The sequence below is a fragment of the Vulpes lagopus genome, chromosome 13 (assembly GCF_018345385.1).
Source record: "Vulpes lagopus strain Blue_001 chromosome 13, ASM1834538v1, whole genome shotgun sequence".
NCBI lineage: Eukaryota > Metazoa > Chordata > Mammalia > Carnivora > Canidae > Vulpes > Vulpes lagopus.
In genome coordinates this window covers 23,954,684-23,970,576 of record NC_054836.1, presented here as the reverse complement: position 1 = coordinate 23,970,576, position 15,893 = coordinate 23,954,684, and positions in this window count along the sequence as shown.

The window sequence follows — 15,893 nt, the reverse complement described above, 5'->3', positions numbered from 1 at the left end:
ATGAAAATGCTTAAGTTAGGTTTTTTTTTTCTTTTCACTTTTCAGTTGACTGCATTGACCCATGTACATGGACTCTGCATTGTAGCTAATGAGAAATGACATCACAGTGGAAAGTTAATGGAAGAGGAGTCAGAAGTCCCCTATTCAACTCCCATGTTTCTCAAGACCTGTACCTTGATCCAGTGATGTAACCTAATACTTCAATTTCCTCATCTCTCATATTCTGATATTAGGGCCAACATGAGAAGACAATTTTAATAACAAAATAAAACAACATACAAGAAAGTATTTCAGAAATTGAAAACACTATTTTCCAAAGAAAGATCCAAAGAAAATTGGTTCAATGAAGTAGTCTGTGAAAGAAATGACAGTAGTCAAGTAAGTTTTGAAAATGTTATAAGATTCACAATTTATATTTAAATTTTAAATATTTTAAGAACTTCTATAGTCATAGTGAGGAAACCTTTTAGCAAAGCTTTCAGCTCAGTATTTCCCCCAACTAATTCGACCATGCTATCTGTTGACTTTGAGTGTCTTCCTGTTTAGATGTGCAGCTGTATAGTATAACTTGAAAGATGGTATAGAGTATATTATAAAAAGTATTGTGATACTTAATTTAAAAGTAATCAATTAATTAATTAATTTAAAAGTGATACCTAATTTAAAGAGCAAAGTTAAATTTCAGTTAAATATGTTATTAAAATTGTTTTATGTTCACTGATCAGAATCCAGAATGTAACAACCAAATTTTAAACACAAAAAAAAAAAAATCTGTTTAAGAGATGTTTTGATATGTGATTTCTCCCATATCATCATTATTATGAGTGATTATAAAATAAATTATTTTCTTCATTTTGTTCTAAACAATAATGACCCCTAAATGTTTCTTTTAATGGGAAAAATATTAGATCAAATTATTCACTAATCTTTCTAATGTCTCCAATCTTTTTCAATAGAATCCCTATAAAAGAGAGGATGCTTTCCCCTGCCACAACACTAATACAAAGCCACAGGGAAAAATCAATCTACTCCTAGCCTTTCTCTGCTCCCTGGTTATCTCCACTACTGGGGAGCAGAGTGGCATATCCAAAAAATAATGGGAAGAATCAGTGGGCACATGCAGCTCTGCTCCATCTTGCTTCTATTTGAGAACAGCCTTTCCTTTTAAGAGCAGGAATTCTTCTCAGCTTACTCAGTCTTTCCTGTGCAGGCTGTCTGTATGGAGAAATGTACTGCCCTGACAACTAGATAAATCAGCCTAATTCTGAGGTGTGAATATCACATGGATTTGGCTCTAACAATAAATCACATCCTTACAGAGTCCTTATCAAAGAGAGCTGATCTTTTGACCTCCAAATTTATTTTTTAATTTCTCAAAATGTATAAAATCTGAGTAGAAAAAAACTCTGCTATTTTGGGAGGCTCTCTTATCAACCCCTGCCCCACAAATTCTCATCAAATCTTAAGCTAAAAAGAACTGTAAAAGCTATCTACTTGCTACACAAAACATGCCCAGAGATGATATGCTCTTGGAAGAGAATATCAGCTTCACACTAGTCTGATATTTTCAAATTGAGCCTTCAAAGTACTTTGGACCAATTAGGAAAATTCTTGGGAAAAATATCTATATATCTACATATTTAGCGAAGAGATTCAGAACATCTCTCCCCCACCCAATGTGCCACTTTGGCACACAGATTATCTTGAGCTGAAAGCAATCAAGAACCTGTGGGCTCCGATTGACTTATTTCACTCAGCAGAAGGACAAACAGTGTATGTTCTCATTCATTTGGGGAATATGAATAATAGTGAAAGGGAATATAAAGGAAGGGAAAAGAAATGTTGGGAAATATCAGGAAGGGAGACAGAACATAAAGACTCCTAACTCGGGGAAATGAACTAGGGGTGGTGGAAGGGGAGGAGGATGGGTGTTGGAGGGGAATGGGTGACGGGCACTGAGGTGGACACTTGACGGGATGAGCACTGGGTGTTTTTCTGTATGTTGGTAAATTGAACACCAATAAAAGTTAATTAAAAAAAAAAAAAAAAAGAACCTGTGGGCTCAAGAAAAATTTTGGCCCTCCCTTATCTATAGAGAAGAATCTCAATTGGAAGTTCTTTTCAGAATAGGGGTTATTAGCAAAGATAAAATTTACCTGAGGACCCATCTGTATAGCAGGGCAAGCATCTAATTATCAAACATCTGTTCTTCTTACTGTCCTGTGAATTACATTCCTTTCTTCTGAAGTTCCAGATACCTACCCCCCTTCTCCTTAGTTCAGGTTGAGATATATATATATATATATATCTTATTTTGAGATATATATATATATATATATCTTATTTTGCTTGACTGTCTTTGAATTTCCATGTTTTTATGGATTCCCTATACATATGCAATTAAATTTTATTTTCTTCTGTTAATCTGCGTTATGTCAATTTGATTCTTAGTCCAACTAAAAGGACCTCAGAGGGGAGAGAAATTCTTGCTCCCTGACACTAGATATCTAAATACATTGATATGGAAATATAGAGAAAGAGCTGAGTGAGGTCACTTTTATTCCTATAGAAATATCTTCAGTCTGAGCTCCCCTGAAACATTTGTTCTTTGTCCTAAAACCAAGGTTGAATGCCTTAAGGTTCCCAGTTAGTGTTATTCCTTCAGAGAATGTTTAACTTATTTTATGCTGTTTCTAGTCTCATGTGTAACAATTACATCTGCTCACCCATAAGCCCCCTTTATTGGCTTCCTTCTTTCCTAATCTCATTTCTCTGCTTTCCAAATAAATACTTGCATTCAAACCTTTGTTGTAGGGTCTACTAGAGGGTGAACATATACTACAATGCCCTCCCATGCTATCTACAGGCAAAATATCTTATTTCTTTGCCAGGGTTAGAAAACAATATACTTTACATATTATATCATGCTTATCTTATATCATGCTTATATATTTAGCCATACTATATTATATATATATATTATATATTATATATTATATTACCATAGGATATAAGTTACTTTTACCCCTCTACAATGTGTAGACTCTTTTTTTTTCTTTCTTGGAGAGAGAGAGGTGTGCCCAGGCACACAAGGAATGAAGGGGGGGAGGGGCAGAGTGACAGAGAGAATCTGAAGCAGGCTTCATTTGCAGTGCAGTGCTCGACATGGGGTTCAGTCTCATAACACTGAGATCATAACCTCATGATCTGAGCAGAAATCAGGAGTCCAAAGTTTAAATGACTAAGTCACACAGGTGCCTCTATAATGTGACACCTCTTAAAAACTTGGTGCTCTTAGAACCTAGTGCGATGTCTGGAACATTGTGTATGCTCAATAATTATGTTAAATAAATTTTTAAAAATATAACTGCAAAAAGGCACAAATATGGAGACAGTAAAAATATCAGTGGTTGTCAGGCATTGAGGAAGTGGGAGAGATAAATAGGCAGAACACAGAAGTTTGTTAAGGCATAAAAATACTCTGTATGATACCATAATAGTAGATACATATCTTTATAACAATTGTCTAAAACCATAATATGTATAATGCCAAGAGTATATCTTAATGTAAACTTTAGACTTTGGGTGATTACAATGTGTCAATATAGGTTCATCAATTATAACAAATGCATTTCTCCAAAAAGGAAGGGATGTTTTTTGTGTGTGGGGACAGAGAATATGGGAAATCTCTATACTTTTCCTTCAATTTTGCTGTGAAACTTTAATTACTATTTTTTTTAAAAAAAAGCATTCATAAAAAATTGTAAATACAACTGCAGAGCCTAGTATTTGAATTACTATTTGATCTCTTCTATACTTTTTTTTTTGAGGGGGATAGAGAAGGAGGGGAGAGGGAGGAGAGAAAAAGAGAGAGAGAGAGAGAATCTTAAGCCGGCTCCGAGACCAGTGCAGAGCCCAAGCAGGGCTTGATCTCACAATCTTGAAATCAACCTGGGCCAAAATCAAGAGCCAGACAGTTAACTGACTGAGCCACTCAGGCACCCCATGATCTCTTCAAATACTTCTAATAAAGTGAGGAATCATTTACATGTATGTAACATTATACATGTATATATAACATACATATATATGTATATATTATATACATTATACATATATATAACATACATATATGTAATATATATATATATATATATATATATATATATTCCGGGTAAAGCTAAACAGTGACTGAAAAGCAGGATACTATGCCAAAATTATAACAATGCAAAACCTTCCCAGTTAAATCTGTGGTATTTCACAAATGAATTGTTTTTATGTGAAAAACCGTGTTTTTTAAAATAGGTCTTTCCATGCAATTTATGCACTTAAGGTGAAAAAAATACTGAAAAAAAATAGTTTATCTGATTTTCATAGCATTAAAGACTTTTATTTTGCATATTATGCCCTAGTAATCCTAAAGTAGGCTACATGTACAGGTTCCTATTCTAATACAGGCAAATGCTAGAGTAAATAGTCATCGAGGGAGAAAAAAGACCCTCAAGTCACAATCCTAGTTGTGTCAAACCTCTGCCATTGTTAGTGGGTATTCAGTATAAATGTTAAAACATGGCCCCTTGACTCGAAATAAGGGTATAGGGTTGCCTGGATGGCTCAGTGGTTGAGCATCTGCCTTTGGCTCAAGGCGTGATCCTGAGATCTGGGATCAAGTCCCACATTGGGCTCCCTGTGTGGAGCCTGCTTCTCTCTCTGCCTGTCTCTGTCTCTCTCTGTGTGTCTCTCATGAAAAAATAAAATCTTTTTTAAAAAATAAGGGTATAAATAAAATGTGAGTGCGTTTTTAAACGCTAATATTCAGATACTATTGTAGAACATTATGTATCTAGGTCATCAGAGTTAAATATTTCATGTACATTATTTGGAATAAACTGTTTATATTGCATTTTACAAATCCAAACTCGGTGGTTTTCTATAAATTTAATTTTCATTTTTTTCAGATTTATTATACTTAAATTTATTTATTATTATTATTTTTTAGTATAGTTGACATATTAATTCCAGGTATACAACTTAATGATTCAACTTCTCTATATCCTATGCTATGCTCACAAGTATAACTACCATCTGTTGCCAGATAATGCTATTAAAATATCATTGACTATATTCTCTATGCTTTGTCTTTTATTTCCATGACTTATTCATTGCTATATTTTTAATGAAAGCATCAGAGCAAATGTGCAGTGTAAAGGTGATTCAGAAGAAAGCATATTCTACAATGAACCAAAATCTTCAAATAAGCTTTTCTTCTCCAGATAGGTCAACCAGAGCCAGAAATGTAACTTCTCAAGACATGATGAGGTAACCTTCTGAAGCAGAGATCATTCATGAAGGATCCTATCTGTGGACAACACTCTCAAAAGCTAGGGCTAAATGTCTTTTTTCTTTTTTTAATTGAAGGAGACTATGAGTAACATATCACAGTACTAACTATATGTCTGTCTTAAAGGAACACAGTGCAAAAATAAAGCATACGCAAGTCAATGATAAAGGGATTTTAAAAAGTACACTATAAAATTGCTAATCAAGGGGATCCCTAAGTGGCTCAGCGGTTTAGTGCCTGCCTTTGGCCTAGGGCGTGATCCTGGAGTCCCAGGATCGAGTCCCAGGATCCAGGATCGAGTCCCAGGATTGAGTCTGAGGCTCCCTCTGTGGAGCCTGCTTCTCCCTCTGCTTGTATCTTTGCCCCTCTCTTTCTCTGTGTCTCTCGTGAATAAATAAATAAAATCTTTTAAAAAATGCTAATCAAAAGAAAGATGGAGTGGCCATATTAATTTTTTAAGTGTACTTAAGATTCCAGAATATTTCTAAGACTATAGAAGGATATTTCATAAATAAATAGTTTTAATTTTTCAGAAAGATATCCTAAATGTGTATGTACCTAATAATTGAAATTCAAAATACATACAGCAAAAAAGAGTAGAAATGAGAGAAATAATAGATAAAACTAGAATTAATTGTTTAAGGCTTCAATACTCTTTTATCAGCAATGGAAATAATAAGTATACACAAAATTGGTAAGAATACAGGGCACTTAAATATTATCAACCTATTTGACAGAACTGATATTACACAACACTATAATAAACAATAGCACAATATATATTCGTATCGAGTGCATATGAATCATCCAATAAAATAGACCATTTGCTGATCAATAAAATAAATGTCAGTAAATCTATAGAGATTGAAATTATGTAGGGTATATTCTCTGACTGCAATTGGGTTAAAGTAAATATCAATACAAAAAGATGTCTGAAAAATCCACAAACATATTTCTAAATATACCCTGGGTTCAAAAAAGTAACAGGGAAACCTAGAAAACATATTGAAATAAGAACAAATTAAATCAAAACACATCAAAATATATAGACATACAGATCAACAGAACAAAATAATGTCTAATAGCAGACCGGATGTATACTTTGAATTAATTTTTGTAAAGTTATCAAAATAATTCAAGGGAAAGGAAGTTATTTCAATAAATGTTGTTGGGAAAACTGTATGTTCATTTGGAAAAAAATATTTCATCTCTTACCTTACCCCACACCACTCACAAATGCTAACTTCAAATGTATCATAGGTCAAAACAAACAAACAAACAAACAAAACTAATACTCTAATACCTCTGGAGAAAATAAAGAATAGACAAAGATTTCTTAGGCAAGATACTAAAATTCATTAACCATAAAAAATGGTAAATTGGATTCTGTTCTTCTAAAGATATTATTAAGAAAATGAAAGGCAAGCTAAAACAGAGATATTTGTAATACACATTTCTGACAAAGTCTTGAATTCAGAATAAATGACTTCTACAACTTAATCATTTAAAAATGGGCAAATATGTTAACAAACACCTCACAAAAAGAAGATATGTAAGTAGCAATAAGTATCTGAAAACATACCCAACATCAAGAGGAACCATGAGGAAAATGCAAATTGAAATTAAAATCATAATGAGATATTATGGTATACCACTAGAATGGCTAAGATTAAAAAGAAATGATAATATCTAGCATTAGGGAAGACACAGGACAACTGTAACTCTTATAGACTATTGGTGGGAATGTAAAATATCTAAAACCACTTTGTAAACCAGTCTGTTCTTTTTTCTTAAAGGTAATCATACAACCCAGCATACAACCTAGCAATTTTACTCTAAGATATTTAACCAGAAGAAATGAAAACATAGCTCCATACAAAGGTGGTTCATAAGTTTTATTTAAAATTGCTAAAAACTGGAAGCAACTGAAATTTCCATCAACAGGTGAGTGGATAAGCAAATTGTAGTACCTCTACACAATAGATTACTACTTGGAAATTAAAAAAAAAAAACTATCGAATCATAGAACACACAATTAATGAATCTCAAAAATATAATGCAGAGAAAAGGAAGCCAGGCAAAAGGAGTACGCACTGTATGATTCCTTCTAAATGAAATTCTAAAATAAGAAAAACTAATGCCTAGTGAAAGAGGGCAAATTAAGTGGTGAGGAATTGACTAAAGGCACGAGGGAATGTTTTAGAGTGAACTGTATACCTACAATTATTGCATTTCATTCTATGTAAATTTTACATCAATAAATGCAATTTTTAAAATCTATAATTATAAAATATATAATTTTACACTTATGATTAAAAGCAAGCATGATCAAAAGTTTTGCAATTACCATTTGTCTTAATGTGGATTTTGCAGAAGCATTCGTTAGTAAAGATTTGAATGAAAGTAGTTTATACTTGTGATTATAAGGAGACATCAGAAATGGAGTGAACAAGTGAGGGAGGGAAGGAAGAAATTCAATAAAATATGCTCCATTAAGCAAATTATTACTGGAGGGTTCGTCAAAAAAGTGTACAACTCACAGATATCAAAGTTATCCCATCTGAAGACCAGTGGTTGAGGGCTATTCTGGTCATTGTTGGAAGCCTGTCCCTGGGTCCCTAAAGAGCATTATTTCCTGGAAGCTTATTGCCTCTTATACAGGGAGCAAAGCAGGGCCAGTAGACAGCACCTTCTGGAAAAGAAATGCAGGTGTTGGCAGTTGCAGGTTGAAATAATATAGGCTGAAGTGCTGAGGGGAGTAGGGTCTTGGATGGGACACCATCAGTACCTGCTACAACATTACTAGAAAAGAACACCCAACAATTCAAAGTACACTGCTTATTCAGAAATTTTGATCACATAGATACTAGAGTTAAAGACAACTTTGGATCCTTTGTTTTATTTCCATTTTGTTTTCAAGACGAACTCATTTTTGACAACAATAAAGGAGCCATGAGCCAGAGGAACTGACCACAAATTTGACATTCAGATTTATTCCATTCAAATACGATAAAAAATTTAACTATCACCGAATTTAGTTATCATCAAATTAATACATCAGTGTAAAGAGGAAACAAAATAGGAACACAATTTAGAAATATAATTATTCTTTCTTGCAGTGGTCTTTAGTTGGCAAAGAACTACAACTTCCCCCGTGATCAATCACTAACAGCAATATATTTAGCAATAAATACAGTATTAAAGACACTTATCTGTTATAACTATCAAACTATTATGCAACAGAAGAATACTAAATGTCATCTGAGAATCCTAACAGAATTTAAATTCCCATATAATGAAGTGGAACAATTAGATTTGTTATTGTTTTGTTTTGTTCTTTAACAACTTGAGGAAATTTAGCATCAACCATTATAGTCATAACTGTCTATTCAACCTCCACATATATTTAAATTTCTAGATGAATATTAACTCTACATATTTAATTTCTAGGTATAATACTTTTGAATCAGTGGTCATTACAGTATATCTAAGTGGATTAAATACATTAACCAGTGCACAATGACATACCCAACCACACAATCTTTTTTTTTTCTAGTCATTCAATTATTATAGCCTTTCCATTTTGTGATGTAAAGATTTCTTCTCAGTTTTCAAAGTTTTGATTTCACATTTCTAAAAAACCTGAGTACTACTAATGTTAGTACTCACAGATTTTGAAACTTTTGTAGATTAACAGATAATCTGGTGGCAACATTTTTTTTTTAAGATTTTCTTTCTTTATTAATGAGAGACACAGAGAGAGAGGCAGAGACATAGGCAGAGGGAGAAGCAGGCTCCATGCAAGGAGCCTGATATGGGTGGGATTCAATCCTGGGACTCCAGGATCACACCCTGAGCCAAAGGCAGATGCTTACCCACTGAGCCACCCAGGCATCCTGGCAACATTTGATTTTAAAGTATGTCTCAAATGTTTCCAGACATTTTAGGATGAGGTAAATACTTTAAAAGTTTAAATTATTATTTGATCAATTCTTATTCAAAGGCTTAAGATATATTAACAATGGTCTTTCTTTTCTAGCAACATTAAAAATAATTTTTAAAGTTACAGATAGTTAAGTATAAAATAGATACACTTTTAAAGTAATCCTTCTCAATGACTTTCAAATTTTCCTTTTATTGATTGATAACTTTGGCTCCACCCATCAGATCACAATTCCTTGTTATCCAATTTTGTTGTTCTTGAACTTATTTACTTTAAAAACTACTTTTCAAACATAATGGAAAGTAATATTTCTATCCCAAGGAAAAGAAATACACATAAAATTTGGAGAGTTTCTTAGCCTCCATAAAAGGCAGCTCTGGAACTCCTGACCTATTTGCAGATTATATGTGGATCTGCTTCAACATGAATTGAACATGGGTTTAAAATTGAACATAAAGAGATTTACATGTTATACTTTTCTATTTACTTGTTCCTTCCAATTACATAAAACCAATTTTCTCTCTCAAACTTTCAATGATGGATTGATATAGTCTTATGTGAAAGAATTCTTTGTACATTTTTTAAAAGCAACACCTAAAGAAACTATACAAATCTCATCATGCTTCTAAGAACAATAAAAGTAACTGTCAGAATGGACCAAAGGGAGATACACAGATCTTAGAAATATAAAATCAATTATTGCCCGTCCATGAGTTCCAAAGAAATTGAGCAAACTACTATCTAATAGAGATCAGAAGGTGCATGCATATCTGTAACCTCCAGTGAGTTGAAAAGTTGTAAAATGTTTGTATAAAGCGCTTGCTTTTATATGTTACCTAAATACAAAAAACAAGGCATCACTGACTTCTCTCTTTTACACATCACAACCAGTCCAACAGTCACTCCTGGGCTTTACCTTTGGAACATATCCAGAATCTAATGATTTCTCACTGCTGACACTGCTATCACTCTGGTCTAAATCTGAGCCTTCATTGCCTCCTACCTGCATTATTGCAGCAGCTTCATGCCTGGTGTCCCTGCTTCCACTCTTCCCCCAAATATTCCATTCTCCATAGTTCAGAGTGGTCTATTTAGAACATTAGTCATATCTTATCATTAATCTGCTCTAAACCCTCTGAAGGTTCCTTTTACATTCATTCATAGGTAAAATCGAACACCTGCTTCCTTTCTTAGCTCATCTAAGATTCTCTCTGGAGTGCTCACTCTACTCCAGCCATTGTAGCTGGTTTGCCTTTCCGTAAAAGCATACCAAATGAGCCCTTGATTCAGGTATTTATGATTGCATCCCGTGGAATGCTCTTGTGCTAAATATCCGTATGACTAGCTCCCTCACTTCCTTTGAATGTCACATAGAAGAGCCACTCTTCTAAAGCAGCAATATAAAAATAAAAATTAAATAAAAAACAGTAAGTCTTCATTCCCTCTCTGCTTTGTCTTCATAGCACTTGTTACACCAGACAATGTATTTATTAGGTGAGCGCTATCTTCTCCCACTAGATTCTAAGATACACAGGGCACGGACATTTTCTATATTATTCACTGCTGTATTCTTAGGACATATACCAGTGCATGAAACATGCTAGATATTCCATAAATATGTATCAAAAGAATAAGTGAATACTTACGTGAAAAGTTACGCAGACAACTCAGTACCACCACCTCTTCGCCTCCTTTATATCCCACTCCAGAGGGCATGAGACCACTTCCTTGGAAATTTAGGGACTTGGGGGGCATACTTGCAAATCATGACTCTAGTCTAGAAATGTTATTTTGCAGAGGCACAAGAAGGAGCTCCCAGGGAGAATGGGGAAAGTATAATTGCAATGTGATGAAAAGAGTGTTAAGACTTGAAGCTTAATGAATTAGGTTCAATCCTATTCTCGCTGTAGAGCATTCCCCTTGGCAGGGCTCTATAAGATTTCCTAAGCATTCTATTCCTTTTAGTGTGCCAGTGTTTGAAATCAATTTCTACATTTAGCCTTAAACTGTAAAAATGTGACTGAAAAAGGGAGGAAGAAAGAATGATTAAAGGTGTGAGTTGAAAACATTATTTATCCTCTCCCCATCTCCTTCATATTTCTATAATTACCCCTTTAATCCAAAACCATTATTTATTTATTTTAAAGATCTCATTTATTTATTCATGAGAGACACAGAGAGAGAGAGAAGAGAAGCAGGCTCCCTGCAGGTAGCCCAATGTGGGACTCAATCCTGAGACTCCAGGATCACGCCCTGAGCTGAAAGCAGACGCTCAACCACTGAGCCACCCAGGTACCCCAAAACGATTATTTATAAAGATTATTTAAGCCAATATAAAGTATTATATTAGATAGAAAACATCATAAAGGTCACAAATCCTCTTTGTTTTAAGAAATTCCTTTGTCCTTAAATATAGGTATCTCCATATTAAAACTTCTCTGTTTCAGAATCAATGTACTCATTGCATCTTCCACATACTATACATCAACAAATTCTACCAAATGAGTGAAATAATATCTAGCAGATGTTAATTTCAAGTTACATAATCAACTGTGAAATAAATGTAATTTTATCTTTCTATAACTTAATTTTCATTTTAAGCCCAAATTCTACCATATGGAGAACACTAAAATCTCAGCCAATTGAGGCCAATTTCACTTTATCTAGGGGTTCTCCCAACCTGTTCCCAAGGTTACGTAAAACTCATGGGGCATGTATAATGCCACAGTGTTGGCAGGAGATGGTACCTGATTCCCGTTCATTATCAGCCGACACTGGCCTCCCCAGCGACACCCATCCCATCTGGGCTCCAACAGTCAGGTCTGGATAGATTGTTCCTGCATACTTCTCTCAACCCCAAGACCTCATGGTTACACTGGGCTCTGCCAAGTTTATGACACTCTTGGATATAAGAGAAAACTTTCTGCTGTTCTCATGACACTTTTATATCCCATTCCGTGGCCTAGATATTCCATACATCCATTTCAATTCTGAAGCAAGTTTTGCTGCTTGCCTGGATTCCATCCCAAAGCAAGAACCTTCTGTTCTAAGATCCTCAAGCCCTGAGAGCACAAGGCTTTTTCCCAGACACACCCTGGCACTCATAATCTTGTCTCCAGTAATGAATTCCTTTTCTTCATAGTGTGACTAAGAAGCATCTATTCTGAGTGGGGGTTGTGAGTGAGGAGAGAACTGGCTCTATATGACTTTAACTTTCCCCCAACAAACTCTATTAGATAGGACATCAACGTATGCTTTGATGTCCCCAGGCCTCCATTCTGATATACATAACTCAAGCTGAAAGAAAACAAAGCAACAAAGAAACCTTTTTGGCCAAACCGAAAAGCTCTGCTAAATTTTTTAAAATAAATTTGCAGGACCAGCAGAGGCCTGAATGTGTGAAGCTATAGTGGCCTAAAAGTCAAGGAAAACCCACATGGTCCAGAGAAGTCAAGTTAAAAATGTGTGTGGAAACTTGAAAGCACATATTTAAAAAGTCCTGCATGAGTAATATCTAACAGATATCAGAGAAGGAAGGAAGGAAGGAAGGAAGGAGGAAGGAAGGAAGGAAGGAAGGAAGGAAGGAAGGAAGAAAAATCTATGAACTAAAGAAAACAAAGAATTACATTTGTAAATTCAACTAATCCTTAGTTTTTTATAACTTATGTAGAATAAAGTATTATACATATTTTAGACTTAAAGACGTTTTAATGATACATTCAGTTTTCCCTAAAATTTGGAGAAAAATGAAAAGGTAAGTATCAGGCTCAGTTAACAATAAAGGAAGAGCTCATCATTTATAGCATGATAAAATTTGGGCAGGATTCTAGTTACACCAATGGAGTATAACTTACCTTCATGCTTATGCTTTCTCTTAAATAATACTAATTTTGAACATGAGCAAAACATGAGTAACAGAAAAAATGGAATAAGTATCACTGTTAATAGCCAGGGGGCCAGGGTACAACAGGCAAAAGTATTAAGACTACTCTAATTGCTATTTTGTTTATAAAACTGGGTGTCTAAAAACCTTGAGAAAGAAAAGCAAGAAAATGGCTATATTTTGTTGGTAGGTAAGATATGACAAAGGAATAATGAAACATGTCTTAAAAGAAGCCTGAGCAATCCTTTCAAATCCTCTCATCCACTTAAACTTTATGTAGAAAATACCATCACATGTTTTGTTTTCCTTTGTGAAAAAAAACATAATTCAAAGCCTATAATAGCAGAAAAGCAGAAAGACAAATCATGAACAGAGTTGACTGAAAATCGTTATTACGATTACTTGACTTATTTTTGAGAAAAAAACTAAAGCCACGTTCTGGAAATTTCCTAAACATACAGTAGGATTTCCCTGAAATGAGATCCAACACAGAGGCTGGGTAATTCAAAATTACATTATACTGCCATTCATCCCTGACCATCAAATTTCATACTCATCAGGCTCAAAGACACTTCTGGCCTAATATCAAGAATGATTTCACAAAAAGAGATTTAGGGAAAAACACTGGCTACCACAGCAGATGGGCATAGACAAGCCACTGCAGAGCTGGCTTCTGCTGGACCAGAGCCAGGACTGAATTTGCCACAGAATTCTGAGGTATCCTTCAACTTTTGCTGAAGAAAAACAAATGGATTAAATGAATTTCCATGTCCTTTCCATATAGTACACTCTGCCTATGTTCATATTAAATGTGCTAATTTTGCGTACGTTTGTTTTGCAATTTGAAAAACAAAAAAAAATTGAAGAGGATTAACAGTTTAAAATGTCAGGCTGTGGAGTCATAGAAATGGGATTGGACTCCTAGATATATCACTTAAGAGCTGCTCCACTTTGCGGGGAGGGGACTCTGGGGGGCAATCAGTTAAGCATGTGACTCTTGGTTTCAGCTCAGGTAGTGATCTCAGGGTCCTGAGATTGAGCTCTGCCTTCCACTCTGCACTCAATGTGGAATCTGGGTGGAATTTCTCTCTCTCTCCCTCTCCCTCTACCCATTTAATTGGTTCTCTCTCTCTCTCTCTCTTTTCTCTCTCTCTCTCTCTCTCTCTCTCTCTCTATTCTCTCTCACTCACAAATATATAAAGAGTTAAAAAAATAAAAAAATAAAATAAAAAGCTGTGCTACCAGACAAGTTAGCTCCTGTCTCTGGGCATCAGACTCCTCATTGCAACAGATGTTCTAACAGAGGGTATAAAGCATGATTGAGGGAGCGCATAGAAACTTCTCAGCACAGTAAATGGCTCATCTTTAAGTGTTCAATAAATATTAACTATGACAAGGGACCTGTACCCCATTCTCTTTTGGGCAAAGGGAACAGTAAGAGAAAAGAACATTTGCTTACCTCTCTGGCAAAGTTCAAGGGCAAGGTCTGGTTCAAATGATGACATAGGAAGGTCCTGCACACTTTTTCCCACAGACACTGAATTACAGCGCATATGGAGTGATTTCCTTTGAAAGAGCCCTAAAAACTAGCAGAGCCACTTCTTCACACTGAGAGAGGAGGGAAGCCACAGCAACAGGGCAGGAGTGTCTGACATGCAATCTCACCATAAAGTCCACCCCAGGCGGTGAACCACAAGCACAAGGGTGCAGAGCCTGGAGCTTCTCTCTAAGGAGTCCAGTTTGCATATCTCCCATGGGGCACCCCAACTTTTAAAACCTGCACTGGGAGATGAGTCTCTGAGACATCTAGCTTTGAAAACCACAGGCCTCAGGAAGGCCCTCAAGGCTGTGCGTGACTCTTAAAGGGACCAGTGCAGACTCACCTGCTCCAGGGCCCAGCGCCGAAGGAGCTTCAAGAAAAGCGCCCAGACTTGGCTCATTTGCTAATTTTAAAGCATTGGGATGAGAGGCTGAGATACACTCTGGAATGGAGGCTAGTGAGAGCCATCTTTACACTCTCCCTCTGCCTTGTACAAGCTGGCAGCCTCCGTTTTGTCTTGTCTTTTTTTTTTTTTTCATTTTCTTTTTCTTTCTTTCTTTCTTTCTTTCTTTCTTTCTTTCTTTCTTTCTTTCTTTCTTTCTTTCTTTCTTTCTTTCTTTCTTTCTTTCTTTCTTTTCTTTCTTTCTTTCACCAATTAATACTTCAGTAATTCATTGGTTTTTACTTCTGTTATTTCTGAACTTTTGACAGTTCCAAGAATCAGAAATGGGATCCAAAGAAGACCCCTCAGTGACTCCGAGGCCTCTGAGCAAAAGGGTGCTAGCATCCAGAGTCACTGAGCTCACTGCTTTCCTTTTGACACTGGAGTTTCAGGGTGAGTCTCTTGGATCCAAGCTCTCTCTCTTTGCATTTTGAGCTCTCTGGCTTTACTGTGTATGACTGTATTTTGTTTGTTGAAGCTTCTTGGTAAGTCACCCTATTCTGTTCAAAAGTGGGGAAAATACATGATTTGGAATAGCTGTGTTTGGGAATAGCTATTAAGGTCACCTCATATTTAAGACATCTTAAGAAAACTAAAGGCAAAGATGGACTCCACCTAATCTAAAACACTTTCTTCACCTCTGTCAGAAAACTCCTGCTTCCACAATGTATACCCACTATGAACCAGGATCTTGTACCTTTTTAGAAAATTGTGGAACTTAGTATAATTTTGAATTGTAGTGGT